Source organism: Mastomys coucha, unplaced genomic scaffold (genome assembly GCF_008632895.1).
Source record: "Mastomys coucha isolate ucsf_1 unplaced genomic scaffold, UCSF_Mcou_1 pScaffold23, whole genome shotgun sequence".
Classification (NCBI taxonomy): Eukaryota; Metazoa; Chordata; class Mammalia; order Rodentia; family Muridae; genus Mastomys; species Mastomys coucha.
In genome coordinates, this window is record NW_022196906.1 from 44310710 (window position 1) to 44327747 (window position 17038).

The 17038-nt window shown below is 43.0% G+C and overlaps 2 long non-coding RNA genes across 2 annotated transcripts in view; one reads left to right on the forward strand and one right to left on the reverse strand.

The window, feature by feature from the left end:
• Positions 1–2354, reverse strand: part of LOC116072371 — a 51577-nt gene extending 49223 nt beyond the window's left edge. The window contains exon 1 of the long non-coding RNA XR_004111417.1: positions 2109–2354. This is a non-coding gene — a long non-coding RNA (uncharacterized LOC116072371). The remainder of the gene's footprint in view (positions 1–2108) is intronic.
• Positions 2355–2738: 384 nt separating this feature from the next.
• The window catches only part of LOC116072370, a 25823-nt gene continuing 11523 nt past the window's right edge, over positions 2739–17038 (forward strand). Inside the window, exon 1 of the long non-coding RNA XR_004111416.1 lies at positions 2739–2866. This is a non-coding gene — a long non-coding RNA (uncharacterized LOC116072370). The remainder of the gene's footprint in view (positions 2867–17038) is intronic.

Below are 17038 nucleotides of genomic sequence, written 5' to 3' on the forward strand. Positions count from 1 at the left end.
ATATATATATATATATATATATATATTATGTAACAATGATTAAAGAAAAAAGGCTGCCGGGTGGTGGTGGCACACGCCTTTAATCCCAGCACTTGGGAGGCAGAGTCAGGAGGATTTCTGAGTTCAAGACCATCCTGATCTACAGAGTGAGTTCCAGGACAGCCAAGGCTACACAGAGAAACCCTGTCTCGAAAAAACCAAAAAAAAAAAAAAAAAAAAAAAAGAAAGTAAGAAAGAAAGAAAGAAAGAAAGAAAGAAAGGAAGAAAAAAGACTGTGATTTTAGAAAGAGATCAAAGTGGTGTCTATAGGAGGACTTGAAGGGAGGAAAGGGAAGGGGAAAATTGTGTAATTATATTAAAATCTGAAAAAAATCCTAAAAAGTTTTTAAATTTGGGTATTAACTATCCTTGTAAAACAGTAGTTGGTAAACGGCCTTTTAAGAAATTAAGTAGGCTCAGAAGTAGAAAGTAAATTGACTTTATACTAGTATTACCTATTAAAATATAATCATATTAAAAAGTATTTGAGTTAAAAGCTAGGGGGAGTTAAGATTATGATATTCGTAGCACTTCTATTAAATAAATGCAACAAAATGTAGATTTGAGGATCTCGCTGTTCCACTCCACCGACTGATCTTGTTTTCATCAAACCCAGAGACATCCATCTCCCTGTTTATCACATCCACTAGTAATTATGGCGCATCATTTCAAGTCCTCTCCCTGACAACCCCACTGAGCTCAGCTGCAAGCATCTTACATACATCACCCCCACCCCAAAGGCTCAGGGATCATCTCTGAAGAGGACAGGGGATTGGTATGAGCCAGAGGTCGATGAGGAGCAGAGTAAAAGTGTCTTCCATACATGGCAGGGCCACTACACTCATGGGCTGATGGCACCTGTAGCCCACAGAAGACCTGTGCAATACCCAGTCAGGCAGCATCTCTGAATGGAGAGAGGAGGGGCTTACCAGATCCTACCTAACTGAAGCTATGAATAGTTGAGAGTCAGGTTTTTTTTAAGGGTATGGCCCCTAGCGAGTCAAGCACACTCCAGGAGATGGCCCCACAACCAGCAGTTTATCGGCAGTACCCGTTGGACTCAGCGGAAGAAGGAGTAAAAAAGGAGGAGGGGGAGGATGAGATGATAATGATGAAATCCAGGGATGTGAAATTATCAAACAATAAAAATATTTAAAAAAAAAAACACCTCAATCCATTTCATACACTGGCACTATTGAACAGTTTCCAGTCTGTACCTAGTTCCTCTTAATAAAGCCAATTTTCATTGTAATTATGTCCAATGTCAATTTTAAGAAAATCCATTACTGGCAAAATAAGGTTTCTCCAACTCAATAAGGACTATGTACTGTTTCTCCCAATAGCAAATTTTCTTGGCCACCATTCCTCAACAAATTTGGTTTTCTTCAATCTAATTTTACACAATAAAATTGTAGAGTGCAGATCCTTACCAATCAAGTGTGTGTGTGTGTGTGTGTGTGTGTGTGTGTGTGTGTATGTGTGTGAGTGTGTGTGTTTCTGGCTGTTGGTTTCATTCTGTGTTATCTCAACCCCAGATAGTCATTATGATTCAGATAAAGTGTTTTGTATCGAATCCATGAGAAAACTGTAAACATGTTTTCCATGATATTCCAAGCTCACTCTGGTCCGGGAGACTCTGTTCAAACTTGAAGCCAAACCATTGGTGTCTTTCTCAACACTGAAGATTGTAAATCACCTCTCCGGGCCTCTAAAAGACTGATAACTCAACAGTATCAACTGCTCTCAATTTGAGTGATGGGGTCAAAGGGCCACATTTGACACTTACAAAGTGCTGGTCCCAGACAGTGGAGCCAAACTGACAGGAGGTAAACATTACAGTTGGTGACCTGGTGAGGTTGGGGTTTCCATCAAGGGAAAGGCCAGCTCCTTTCCTTCAAAACATTCAGAAACTCCCTCAAAAAGATCTGATCATGAGCAAGTTCTAATGATGTTGTGTGGTAAATGTCACAAAAGATCTTTCCTTGCTTGGGGCTCTAGGAATAACAGTCAGCCTTTTATAATAAGCTTCTGGTGTCTGAAACATCAAATTTATCTTGACCGGAATTTACCTGCCACCAATGTGACCGATGCACTGGCACAGGCACAGGGGCGATGAGACAAAGCAACTGTGTTGCTTATTTTTCTCTTTCTCTCATCATGACAAAATGTCTAGCTGAAGCAACATCAAAGAGGAAGGGGCCGGTCTGGCTCATGATTTAGGACATTACAGTCCATTGTGGTAGAGGAAGCACAGCCACAGGTCACAAAGAGGATGAAGGGAGCTGCTTGTTACACAGTGGTTGTCATGAAAAGAGAAGATAAACTGAGCAGGGCCACGAACCACAAGCCCCACCCCCTACTTCCTTCAGCAAGGCTCCATCTGCTCCCTGACCAGGCTCATCAGCTGGGAACCAAAGCTTCAAACACATGAGTCTGCGGGGTAAATTTCATATCCAGATCACAAAGACTAGTCGTGTTTTCTCCCATTTATTTCCTCAATGGGCCATCTGTCTCTCCTCCTCTGATGTTGATCTCTAAGAGCTGACCCCCATTGTTTCTTGCGGTGGTGTGAATATTCTTGGCCCTTGGGGAGTGGCATTATAAAGAGGCGTGGCTTTGTTGGAGAAGGTGTGGCCATGTTGGAGGAAGTGCATCACAGTGGGGGTGGGGCGGGCTTTGAGGTTCTATGCTCAAGCTATGCCCAATTCAGAAGAGTCTCCAGCTGCTGCCTTCAGCAGGGCAGGACTCTGGGCTCTTCCAGCACCACGTTTGCCTGGACACTACCATGCTTCTCACCATGATGATAAGGAACTGAACCTCTGAAACTGTAAGCCAGCCCCAATTAAATGCTTTCTTTTATAAGAGTTACATGGTCATGATGTCTCTTCACAGCAATGAAATCCTAACTAAGACATTTCCAGACTTGGCTGTCTTTCCTGAAGTTCTATCCATGGCCTGATTCCTCCCTTCCTCCCTCAGATCTGAGTACAGCATTTCAAGACACCAAGTAATGGTGGTTCCAGGGCTGAGTCCTCAAAGGACAAGACACCATGAAAGGACCCAGGTTTTAAGAAACTGTGTACCTATGGTGAAAACCTGATTGAAATTCCATGTTGTTCTCCTTTCCTCTGGGGGATCTTTGGTTGGCTTGACTCTTAAACCATTTTTACAATAAATTTATGTCCTTGGCAAGTTCTAATGCTAATCACAGCATTAATTCCAGGGTTTATTTAAATGCATAGTGTTGGGCTTTGGTCAAAATGTGCTTTTGTCTGCAAAGTTACCATATTAATTTTCTTCTTTGGACAGAATGTTTGACAAGATAGTGATTGTTTTAGCAGAAAATTCCTGCCCAGAAACAGTCTAACTGAAATGCCCGCCGCTGATGTGTGCAGACTCACCAGCCCTCTGGCCTGCCTCCCAAGAACAAACTTTTTGATGCCTCTAGCTCACAGTCTGAACAGAAAAAGGAAGGACAAGTGACCCAGAGAGCAAAGGCTCACAGCACGCCTCCTCTTTCCCACCATTGTATTTGAACCAGGGCTATGTTCCTGTACAGCAAGTGAGCAAGTGAGCTATAGAGCCAGGGGGAGCCTGCATCTCAAGTATGTACTGAACAAAAAGCCTAGCGTACACACACAGGTACACACACATGCATACACACACATACACACACATGCATACACACACACACACACACACACACACACACACACACACACCACAAACCACACCTGAAGAAGAAAGCCTGGAGAAGAAAAACATCCCCTGCAAGGAACTGATTACAGGCAGGAATTAATGCTTCGGAACATAGTATTATTGGATTGATTCTAAATAGATACTCTGCTTCTTTATAGCAATAAAGCATGGGTTCTCAAAGGGAGTCAAAGAAAGAGGAGAAATAAAAAGCAAGGAAAACAGCCCACTGAAGTCTTCTGAGGTTATTCTTCTAGAAAGATCTTCAAGTTTCTGTTTAAATTGCCAGGTCCCTGGCAGCACCATTGTGATAAACTGATGAATATCTATTTCTACCAAAATGTAAAACCTATGGATGGTTATTTAGAAGACAAGTGCATGTTGTCAGATATCTAATTTCATCCTTCTGATAGGATGTGTTTTGTCAGGGTCTTCATTTCATTCAGGATGCAATCGGTTTTGGTTTCCAGTACCTTGCTATGGTGGAAATGCATTTGTCAAGCCCTCCAGACCCAAGACAGCCTAAATATACTACCATCCATGCTTAAGGCCATGTAAAATCATAAATATCTCCTATTACCACTCTCACAAGAAACACGGAGAAGCAAATCCTTCCGTGCACACACTGTATAACAGGAAAAATTACTAAAAATCATCCGTTGTCACCAATCACACCTGAGCATCAAAACAAAAGAGCTTCATTGCTTTAGTGCTCAGCAGGGCCTAGGATGCAGAGGAGCCCTGTTCCTCCTTAGAGGTTTTAGTGGAAGGGTCATGATCTGTAGGAAGCAATTCCTAGCTCATCCTGGCAGCCATGAGCTTGTGTCCTTTTCTCCTACCGTACCTATCTACACCCTCAGGGAAGCTTTGTCACTCTGCATCTATGTTTTTCTCACTTTCTGACTTTCTGCTTTGGTATCCTCAGTGCCTACAAAAGCATCTTTGTAGCAAGCATTCAGTGAGACTTTGTTCGATGAGAAAGCAAGTAGCTACTTCTAATGAAGCGATTATTACCTGGAGTTATTAATTTGGCTGCCATTGGCCTCCACCCAGACTATAGGGTCCTTGAATATGAGGGCTAATAAATTCAAATCAACTTGCTCAATATGAGCATGGTGTCTGAGATATAGCAGATATTCAGTATATGTGTTAACAGCATGGAAGGATGGATGGATGGACGGACAAATGGATGGATTATTTTTCAGCTCCAGCTACTGGGTACCTCAATATTTTTCAAAGCCATCAGATATATACATATATGTATGTATATATCTACATATATGTATACACACATATACTCACACATATACCAAAGGAACTTTTTCACCTCTTTTTTAATACTTTAGAGATAACACTTTGCATCACTGATTTTAGAATCTATTAGATATCCTCTAATATGTATTCTGCTAATCTTCCTTAGAAACAGAACCCCTAAGTACCAGCACAGCTTAAGATGCCTGGAATGATGACATATTCCATTCTCCCTTGCAGACAGATGTGAGACTCTGACCGAGCTCTGTGTTAAATGAATATCATGCAACTTCTTGTGAGAGTCTTTAAAGGAAAGAAACATGGCTGCCGTCCACCTTTATTCCCCTCCATCAAAACACAGATTATGATGGCTGGACCTCAGGCAATTATGTTTATTCATGAGCTGAAAGCTTCATGTTAAAGATAACAGAATAGCACAATACAGTGTAGTCTCCTGACCACTCCTGGGCCTGCTATAAGAGTTTTGAATATCACACCTCTGCATTTTTTTTTAATATGAAAGAAATTTTGAATTCTCTGCCACTTGCCAACTTAACCAGTCACAGTGAATGCAGGTAGCTTGCTGGACCACAATGAGGGAAATTTAAAAAATCTGCTGTAAAATTGAGTTGTGTAGCATTGAACTAAATTGAGTTGAATTGAACCTAAACTGCAAAGAATAAAGCCATGTCCTTCAAAGTAACCAAATCTTCCTGAAACTCAAGGCAAGAGTGTCTGAACCAGATAGCCTGAAACTGATTACAGTTAGCCAAGCCAATCTCCTTCTCTCTTCACTCTAGGTGAAGTACCCACCTGTGATGGTTTGTATATGCTTGGCTCAGGGAATGGCACTAATAGAAGGTGTGGCCCTGATCAAGTAGGTGTGCCCTTGTTGGAGTAGGTGTGGCACTGTGGGTGTGTGCTTTAAGAACTGTGTCCTATCTGCCTGCAAGCCAGTATTCTCCTAGCAGCCTTCAGATGAAGATGTAGAACTCTCAGCTCCTCCTGCATCATGCCTGCCTGGATGCTGCCATGTTCCTGCCTTGGTGATAATGGACTGAACCTCTGAACTTGTAAGCCAGCCCCAATTAAATGTTCTCCTTATAAGAGTTGCTTTGGTCATGATGTCTGTTCACAGCAGTAAAACCCTAAGTCACCACATGATGTTTGTTGTAACCTTAACCTACGGGAAGAAAAGCAACCACCACTGCTGTTATTGAAAGAAGTCCTTAACTTCCATTAGACACAGTCCCAATGTGGGACCTCAGATCACCCAGTAACCTCCCTCAAGGAGAGTCCCTCACTTAGGGTGAGAGATCTCACTCCCAGTCTCTATCTATGAAGCATCATGACTCAAACCATCCAGGGCTCAATTTTCATCTCCATTTAGAAGACATTGACTGTGGTCATTTTTCTGATAATGTCTGGAAATTTCATGGCTTCTTAAGCAAGACAAGGTAGAATGGTTGGATTTACTGCGGGTGAAATGCTAGCAGAAGAAACTTCAATTTAGCAACTGTTATCATGGACGACTAATCGAGGACGCTTTGGAAGAGCGATGCCACTGAAAACAGTTATTACTCAATGTTAATAAAAAAAATTATGGAGCTAATAAAAGTTAATGGGGACATATCGTGTGCCATAAAAGCTGCAGTCAAAGCAAAGAATGCTGGGTTGGGGGAGAAGATCCACTATAATTCTGGATGTATTGTCTAGGAGCCAAATTAGCCATGCCAATAATGTTCCTGAAGTTCAAATGGTTATACAAACCAAATAGAACTGTAGAATGCTTAGAAATAGGACTAGATTGTTTTGTAAGAAATAGGGAGGACCAAGGAAAGCATTTCCAAAACACTTCAGTTATTTGGCAACCAGTAAGATTCTGCCCCATAGTTGGCTAGCTTTTTGGAGATACGTGTAAGCTTCTTTCATAAGGACTCTGCACGTGTTTCCCAGGTAGGTCAAGAGCTAACATCTGGAGCTGGAAAAAAAAATGATTTAGCGGATGAAAGTATGCTCTGTTTTGGAGAAGATCTGAGTTCATTTCCCAGGATTTACAATAAGCAGCTTACAGTTGTCTGTCATTTAAATTCCAGGGGAACTGAAGCCCTCTTCCGGCCTCCGAGGACACCAGGCATGCGTTGGGGCATGTACATACATGCAGGCACTCACACATACACATGGAATGAATGAATCAATGAATGAATCAATGAATGAATGAGTATATATATGCATAAACACATAAATAAATAAATTTTTAGAAAAAGAAAGGAAACTGACATCCTCCAGTGGGGCACTGTCATCATGTGTCCAGATAGGGTTTTACTTCCTGTCTCAGGAATTCCTGCCTCATGGGCTACCCATGATGCCTATGTTAAGTATCATCTCATTGCTTCAAAATAAAAACCTTAAAAGCCAAATTAAGGGAGGAAGGATTTCTTATGGGTTACAGTTTAAGGAGATACAGTGCGTCGTGCAGGAAAGGGCTTGTGTCTTCACAGTGGTGAGAACACGTGGCTAGGCTCCTCACATCTACGTGAATCCAGAAATAGACTAAACAGGAAGTGAGCACTAGTACTATAACTCAGGGCTTACCCGCTCCCAGAACAACACATTTCCTCCAGCTAGACCCTCCCCTCTAAGATTTCCACAACCTCTCAAATCTCAGTGGCACTGGCTGGTGGCCAAATGTTCAAAAGCATGAGGACATTTTACATCTACGCTAGAGCAATGCCAAGGGAGAGATGGTAAAGCCAGATGAGTCAGATCACTTCCCACACCTTCCACTGCCACCCTAGTCAGGCCACAGTCACCATCCACCACGGCTTCCCTACAGCCTCCCCATCAATCAAATCAGCATTCCACTTTTCTTTCCATGTTGTCTGGATCCTTTCCCCACAGAACAGCCAGAGGGACCTTTTCCACTTACATATGAAATTTTGTCACTCTTGTCTTCTAAAAATCCTTCAGAGGCTTCCCTTGGCCTCCTTGGGGGGAAAGGGCATAATTTTTACAAAGGCTCCAACGTCTCATGAGCCCCTCCTGCCTCACCCAGACACCCAGAAATACAGGTGTACCATGTTCCCAATAGGGTGCACTTGCTGCTCCAGAATCCCATCCTTAGCTGACGTCATCCTTAATTTCATTTTTTGTGAAGTGTTTCCAAGGTCCCAAGACTAGAGTAGATCCTGTTGATGCATACTCAGAAGGTAATCTCTACTTACAAAATTTAGTGTATTATCATTTTTCCAATATCTATCCCACCCATTAGACTTTAGATTTCTCAATGATAGGCACTATGTCCATCTATTTCACCACAGACCCAGAATTTATGACGTGTGGCAATTATAACCACCCAGAATCTTGTTAACAATATAAACAAATAAGCCAAAAAAAATGGACTAGTTCCTAAAACCCAGAATTAGTTCCTAAAACTAATTATAAGGTTGCATGATTGTTTATTATACTGTATAAAATTGAGACTCAGAAACAGGCTTCACATGATGCAAAACCCATTTCAGGAAGGCACAGCAATCCAAAGAACACGTCAGAAGTTCCTGTGTAGATATGGAGAAACAGGGTCTTTATTTAGCAGCCTTGAAATGCTTTCCAAGGCCAGAGGTCAATATTGCTAGGAAGTCAATTTTATAATCTATACCAGAGCCCTCAAAAAGCTAGAGTCGGGAAAGCGTCATTGTGAAATCCTTAACATTGTTTCAGGCAACAATAACTAATAGGATTGATGTTGATCATTGGAGAAGTGTTGATGCTCACATGAACTTAAAATTGTTAATGAAAGACACAAATAATGTAATAACTATACAGAGGAGACACTGAACAACACCCCTCCCAGTTAATTAGACTTAAGAGATGGTGTCTTAGAGTTTTATTGCTGTGAAGAGACATCATAACCAAAACAATTGTTATAAAGGAAAACATTTATCTGGAGCTGGCTTACAGTTTCAGAGGTTTAGTCCATTATTGTCATGGCAGGAAGCGTAGCAGCATACAGACAGTCATGGTGCTGGAGATGTAGTCGAGAGTTCTACATCTCAATCCGAAGACAGCCAGGAGAATATTGGCTTCTGCTGGCAGCCAAGAGGAGGCTCTTTCTTCTGCACTGGGCAGAACTTGAGCATAGGCCCTCAAAGACCACCCCTACTGTGTTGAACTTCCTCCAACAAGGCCACACTTCCTCCAACAAGGCCATATCTCCTAATAGTGCCACTTCCCATGGGTCAAGCATATTCAAACCACCACAAATGGCAAATTGGCATTGTATGATTCCAGAAATAATACCCTAAGAAGAACATGGTGTCATTGATGTAGTATTCTGGTCTGGAAGGCAAATACCAAATCCATGATAGAGAAGCTGAAAAGAAACTCAAAACAGGCAAAGCTGGAGTGTGGTCCCGACTAAAGGAGATTAAGAAACAGGAGATAATAAAATACAGTAGATATTCTGGGCTATATTATTCTAGATAGGATCTTTCCCTGGAGGAGAGAACTGTAACAAAAAGTCATAATGTTAATTGACAAAATATGGAAACACTAAATGAACTAAATAATGATGCTGTTCAATATTAAACCTTAAATTGATCAGTGTCCCGTGAGTCTATAAGAAAAAAATGGAAAGGACACCCTTATCTGGGGAAAATAGACACTGAAATATTGTCAGATTAAGGGTCACCATTTATCTAACTTATTTCATATGGTTAAGAAAAATATTATGGAGAAAGAAAGGGCAGATACAAAGCAAATTGATTAACTGTTAAAAATAGAAAATGTGGATATATTTTGTGTGGTTCTTGTCATAAGTTTTCTATAAATTTGAAATTACTTCCTAATTTCAAAAGCTCTCAAGGGCCCTTCAAGCCTTCTTCTTCAAGATACTCACTTGCTAAGCCACCTTCTGTCTCACGTGCTAAGCCACCTTCTGTCTCACGTGCTAAGCCACCTTCTGTTTCTCTTCATGTACAGTCTTATTGGTGTCAAAGCTGGGGGTGGCAATTCATGTCCCAAGCCAGGTTTGACCACCCATTCTCAATAAGCCAATCAAAAGATCCACATTAATAGTGAAATCAGCAAAAGAAGATTTATTCAATGTGGCCACACTGGAAAGAGGGACAAAGAAATTCAGCAAACCTCCTCTCACCCCCACCCCAAGTGTATTCCTCGGGGCCTCAAACTGGGAGTAAGATTTAAATAAATGCCCAAGGCTATAAACATCTAAACAGTGCTAGACAAGGTGTGGTCCTATTCAGCACTGACCTTCATTGTATGGATTTCAGTCTCAACAGTAAGCTGTTCTAACAAGCTATTAGCACGATATGAAATCTATTTAATAGAGACAAATTCTCCCTCTGTCTGAAGCCCTTTCCTTCTCCCAGCATGAGATTCCTGGGGAAACTCTAATTTGGGCGTGGGGTCCATTGTTTTACTAGTCTGACAGTTGATTGGGAGACATATGTGTCTTTTTAGAATATCTTCATTTTTGCCAATTACATTGTGAGGCACCAGTATCTTCCTCAAATTTATGGTAGCCATACAGGCATGGCAAAATGGCTGTACCCAGACACACACAGACACACCCAGCTGCATGTCTGCCCTTCAGTACTCTTGAGGTTCTCCAGAATCCACCCAAGAAATCTTAAAATGCAAAGCACCACCACAGAGCAGCAAGGCTGCCTTAGACTGTCTGGTTGCCTAGCAACCCAGGTTCCTACTTGACAACATGAAGAGAAGCCTTCCCTCTGGATCTCTGCCTTGCTCCTCTCTGGAGTGAAAGTCTCTATTGGTCAAGTTCCAGGTGAAACCTGGCCAGTGCTGAGTTAGGTCCTGAGCAACAGAAGCCATCTATGGCTCTGAGATTGTGAGCCAGAGCTGAGTTAGGTCCCAAGCAACAAAAGCTATCCATATCTCAGGGGTTGTGAGCCTAGCACAAAGCCCAGGACCCTGGGAGTTCAGCCAGGTAAAATCTCAAAGGAACAGACACTTAATCAAGTCCCTCTAAACGCTGTGAACCTATTTCTTCACAGTAGATGAGTGGTTCTCAAACTCATCTAAATTTCAGAACAGCCAAGTAACCTTGGAACTAGCCCCATGTCACTGCCAGTTAAGACTAGATAGAATACCAGTGGAAATGCACCTGCGCCTGCAGTTTTAACATTCTTCAGATGATTCAGATATGCAGATCTGGAAATCAAAGAGTAAAATGTTCTGTGCTACAGTGCAAATGTGTCCCACCCAAAATGTAGGTGCTGCCAATGTGAAAATATTGAAATAGGGCCATTAAGAAGTGACAAGGGATGGACTGGGGAGATATCTCAGTGGGTAAAGTGCTTGCTGCCCAAGCGTGAGTACTGGAATTCAGATCCTTGTCACACACATAAAGATCTTCCTGTAACCCTGTTGAACAGGAAGTGGAGACAAGGGAGCTCCAAAGAAAGCTGGCTAGCTAGAATAGTTGATTCAGCAAGCTCTGGGTTCAAGTGTAAGATGCTACCTTGATATATGAGACAGCAAGCAATTGAGGAAGACAACCAAGGTCAAACTCTGGCTTGCGCACACACATCATGAAAACATGCAAGTGTATACACACACCCTAGCACACCAAAACAAAAGTTAAAAAAAGATGTGACTTGGCTTGAAAGCTTCCTCCTCACAAATGGAATTAGGTTGGCTCTAAGAAGGGACTTGACCTAGGGAGTGTTCTAGTTGGCTTTCTACTGTGATGAAACATTGTGACTAAATTGAACTTGAGAAGGAAAGGGTTGACTTAGCTCACACTTCTACATCCCAGTTTATCATCTAAGGAAGTTGGGGCTGTAACTCAAGGAAGGAACATGGAGGTTGGGACAGAAACAAAAGCCATGAAGGGACACTGCCTACTTGCTTGCTCCTCGTGGCTCACTCAGCCTCCTCTTTATACAATCCAGACCCATTGCCTAGAAGTGGCACCACTCACAGTGGGCTGGGACCTTTCACATCAATCACCAATCAGGAAAATGTCCCCACACACTGCAGTCTTGCCCACAGAACAATCTGATGGAGACATTTTCTCAATTTAGTGTCTCTCTTTCCAAATTATGTCACATTTACAAAAGATGAAAATACACAGGGGGCTCTACCTTCTTTGTCCCTCTGCCTCCCACTATGTTAAGACACAACACCATGCACTGTGTTTAGGCATGGAATCCTCCACAGCTGATCCTTATAGTGCCTTGATCTTGAGCTTGAGCTTTCTAACCTTTAGAATGACAAGAAAATAAATTCTATGTCCTACAAATAAGCAAATCTTGGATATTCTTTTATGGCACCGCAGATGAACTAAGAGAGCCTATGGGGTCCCATGTGCCACTGTTCAGATTTAATCATTTAATTGAGTTTGACTCCTAAAAGAAAGCTTGGATCCTTCTTTTTTTTTCTTCCTGCTTTCTCCTCCACACAGAGTTGTGACCCTACTACACTTTAGAGTCAGCTCTGCCCACTCCTTGGTGAAGTCCAATAGAGCCCCCCCCCCTTGTTTCAGGCTCAGTTATCTTTCCTATTAGCCCAGACCTATATTTCTTGAGGCTGAGGGCTACCATGAGCTGTCAAGAACTGTGGAGGTAGCATGCCAACCTACAACACATTTTTAGAGATGATGACCACTGATCAGAGAGCAGAGATGGTTTATTATTTCAAGCAACTACAGAATCCAGTGTCTCCTTAGTTTTATACCATTCTTGCAAGTCCCAAAACCTACTGAACAGGATGAAGTGGGCAATAAGTCATAAGAATACAGGGTGGGTTATGTTCTAGGACAGGAGCTCAGAGGAAGCCCACATATTTCATAAGGGTTATCAAGTACGACTGCAATTTGCTGCAGAAAGAGACACAATCCATACAAACATCTTGAGAAAACAGTCAAGAACAATAAGAAGTCATTCCTTCCTGCAAGATGTGCAGAGCTGTGTGAGAGACCTGTGGAGAAGTATCTCCTGAGAGCACCCAGCCCTAGCATTCTTTGCTGGAGCCCATGACCTGTTCATAGTATCCGAATCTCTTGAGGTATCCTTCCCAATTCTCTCAGAACTAATATTCTGTCTGTGAACCCCAACTCTGCATCTGGGATCTACTTCCTTCATGGCCAACCACTTATAAACACTCCCTGAATCCCAACAACTGCTGGTGTTGCCTGGATTATCTAAGCATTGTGACCCATGGCCAAGCTTCTCTGATCTAGGTCATGACAATGCAGCAAAGGGGACCTCAGGCTACAAGCTAGGAGTTGGAGAAGATAGGAAGAGCAATGCCCAGGAGAAAGGGGAAGTACCATCCCTAAGCAAGTGGTCCTGGGCTATAAAAGAATACTAGCTGAGCATGAGCCTGAGAGTGAGCCAGCAAGTGGCATTCTCTATGGTTTCTGCTTCCGGTCCTGCCCTGACTTCCCTCAGTGAAAGACTGTCCTGCAAGCATAAGCTGAAGTAAAAACCCTTTCTACCCCTAAGTTACTCTTGGCTAGAGGATTTTAACACATCAACACAATGAAACTAGAACAGCGTGCTAACATTTACAGACTGCTGCTTTGGGCTGTATGATTGGCTTATGGCCTCCCTTTTCCAGCTATGGCTAGTTAAAACAGATTGTTGGACATGCCTAGAATGGCCCTTAGGAAGGACACAGAGATAGGGGTGGGGCTGTCTTTAGATATGCTTCTCCGACATGTTTCCCGGTGGTAGCTGATGCTGCCATGGTCTAAACTTTGTCAATCTACAGCTCTGGGCTGGGACTGACAACCAGGTTGAGGGCTGAGCGATGCCAAAGAGGAAGCTTCCAGAAAGAAGGCTTTGAAGAATGTGAAAGTATTCTCAGGCTTCTCAATCCAGAGACAGGAAACTTTTCACAAAACTACTCAAGCTTTGCCTGTGGGTCAGAGAGGGTGATGTGTGAGGTCCACTGGGACTATGCATTGGATTTACTCACATTGGCTGCCCATTATCCCTGATGCCGTGCCTCCAGATTACACGTGTCTGAGGCTGGCTCTGCTCCCCGGCCTTTATCCAGTCCCACAGGTAGACCTAGATGAAGATTTTGCTCTCCCTAGCATTCCTGGTTCAGACAACTTAGCCATGCTACTCTCTGCCTACCCCACCATCATAGTTAGGCTTTCTTTTTCTTTTCTTTTCTTTTCTTTTTTTTTAAGATTTATTTATTATTATATCTAAGTATACTGTAGCTGTCTTCAGACACACCAGAAGAGGGCATCAGATCTTATTGTGGGTGGTTGTGAGACACCATGTGGTGCTGGGATTTGAACTCAGGACCTTCAGAAGAGCAGTCAGTGCTCTTAACCACTGAGCCATCTCTCCAGCCCCATAGTTAGGGTTTCTATTGCAGCGATGAAAACATCATGACCAAAAAGCACACTGAGGAGGAAAGGGTTTATTTGGCTTATAATTCTAGATCATAATCCATCTTTGGAGGCTGTCAGGACAGGAACTCAAGCAGGGCAGGAACTTGGAGGCAGGAGCTGATGCAGAAGCCATGGAAGGCTGCTGCTCACTTCCCATAACTTCCACAGCCTGCTTACTTACAGAACTGAGGGCGGCCAGCCCAGGGATGGCATCATCTACAATGGATTGGGCCCTTCCCTACTGCTCAGTAATTAAGAAAATGCCTTACAGCTGGATCTCATGGAGGCATTTCCTTGACTGAGGCTCCTTCCTCTCTGGTGAATCTAGCTTGTGTCATGTTGGCATTCAAAACCAGCCAATATAGCCATCATAATCATATGTAGAACTTCTAAGTTAGCTCTTCTCCTTCCTTGCCTCTTTTACTGAAGAGGACAATGCTCTTGAAAGCTACAATGTCTGAGTTTCTTTATGGATGGCTCAAATTCCATTTGGCCAGTGGGAAACACTGGGATGAGTTCCAGCGGTTTCTTTAATGCTGTGTTAGTTTCTTTTCTTCTTTTTGTGACTAAACACCCAAAAGAAGTAACTTAAGAAAAAGGGGAGCCAGGCGGTGGTGGTACACGCCTTTAATCCCAGCACTTGGGAGGCAGAGGCAGGTGGATTTTTGAGTTCGAGGCCAGCCTGGTCTACAGAGTGAGTTCCAGGACAGCCAGGGCTAGTCTCAAAAAAAAGAAAAGGAAAGGAAAGGAAAAAGAAAAAGAAAGAGAAAAGGGGGATTTATTCTGTCTCCTGGTGGTGAGGGAAATAAGAACATTATGGTGGAAAACTTGGCAGCAGGAAGGGGAGGCGACTGGGCATAGTCAGGAAGCTGAGAGACATGGATGTTGATGATAAGGATGCTGATGATATGGATGCTGATGATATGGGTGCTGATGATATGGGTGCTGATGATATGGGTGCTGATGATATGGGTGCTGATGATATGGCTGTTGACATTCTCCTTGCTTTTTCCTCTCCAGTCTGGACCCAGGCCCACATAAACAGTGTGACCTGTATTAAGGAAACAGGCTTGCTAAGAAGTATGCCTGTTAGGTGATTCTAGTTGCTGTCATCATGTCGGCAAGTAATACTATCACACATTCCTCTCTCCTCAGAGTAGTATCTCTTACAATACGACCATGTGTCACCTAAAGACAAAGATACATCTGAGAAATGCATCATTTTGACGAGCAAACATCATAGGATGTGCTCATGCAAATGCGGATGGTATAGGTCAGGACACAGCTAGGCTAAATGGTATAGTCGTCATATATGTGGCCAGTTGTTGACTAAACCATTGTTGCACAGGGTGCTTCCCTGTCTAAGTGACCCCTGCTCTGTGATTCCAGGTTTATAATTGGAAAATCATTTCTGTAAAACTCTCCCTCAGGGGGGTAGTAGCTTCCTGCTGCCGTGATTTCAAGAGGCATCACTGTCCTTAATTCATTCCATTGATCCAGAGGAAAAAGCTCACTGCGCCTTCTGGTGCAGCCACCCTGAACTCCACCCACTCCATAGAGGGAGGTGGGCACAGCAGCAGAGGTGGGGCCACCGCAGACCTCATCTGCCAAGCACTGAATGGCTGATTTCCCTAGAAAGCTTCCTGCAGGAGAACATGGGCTTTTCTGATAGAGCCAAACAACAAGACAGAATGGCTGCCCCTACGAGAAATGTGCTCCCGAGGCCCAAGTCTAGTCAGGAGGTTGGTACCAGCAGCCCTCCAGAGTCTGCTGATGTTGCCATGGTAGCAGAAGGGTCACTGCTTAGCAACAGGCCAGAGCTGCGGGAAGTTGCTAAGGTATTTTCACATGTGTTAAAGCAAATGGATGTTTATCGCAGTTTTGAGTGTAAATACACTGTGGGGGGAGAAGAAAAAGCATACACACACAGGCCACCCAGCGATGTGCAGGGCTGCATTCTCCTGATACTCGAAGCCCAAAGAAGATGCCTTTTCCCTGGAGGAGGCTGTAGAAGACCCTGCGAAGTACATCCTCCCTAAAACAGTTGACTTCCAATTGACCCTGTCATAAAAGCACCACCATCACTTAATTATCAATGTGGTTTCCTAAATGGATTTTGAGCAGCTCAGTGGCACGGTAATCTAATACATGTGCCTCAAAGCTAGTATTGCTGGGGCCCAACACACAACTCGGCCCCTCTCTTTCTCCATCACTTTGTACACATCATGTTACTTCTCTGTGACTCAATGTCTTATCACACCTTTCACAGTTTTTATGAGAATTAAGTTATTCCATGGCAGCAAGACATAGGTATACTGCATATGATGAATGATCTATTCAAGATAATGTTCCTAGCAGCCAATAAAATTATGAGTATTTCCCATGTGCCTGGCCCTATAGAAGTAACAACGAACATAAAAGTTATCAAAAGCTAGAACATATCTATGTCATTGCCAGAGTATCAAAAGAAAGAAAGAAAGAAAGAAAGAAAGAAGAAGAAGAAGAAGAAGAAGAAGAAGAAGAAGAAGAAGAAGAAGAAGAAGAAGGAGAAGAAGAAGAAGAAGAGAAAGAAGAAGGAAGAGGAGGAGGAGGAGAAGGAAGGAGGAGAAGAGAGGAGGGAAGAGGAGAGAGGAAAACAGAGGAGAGGAGAACAGA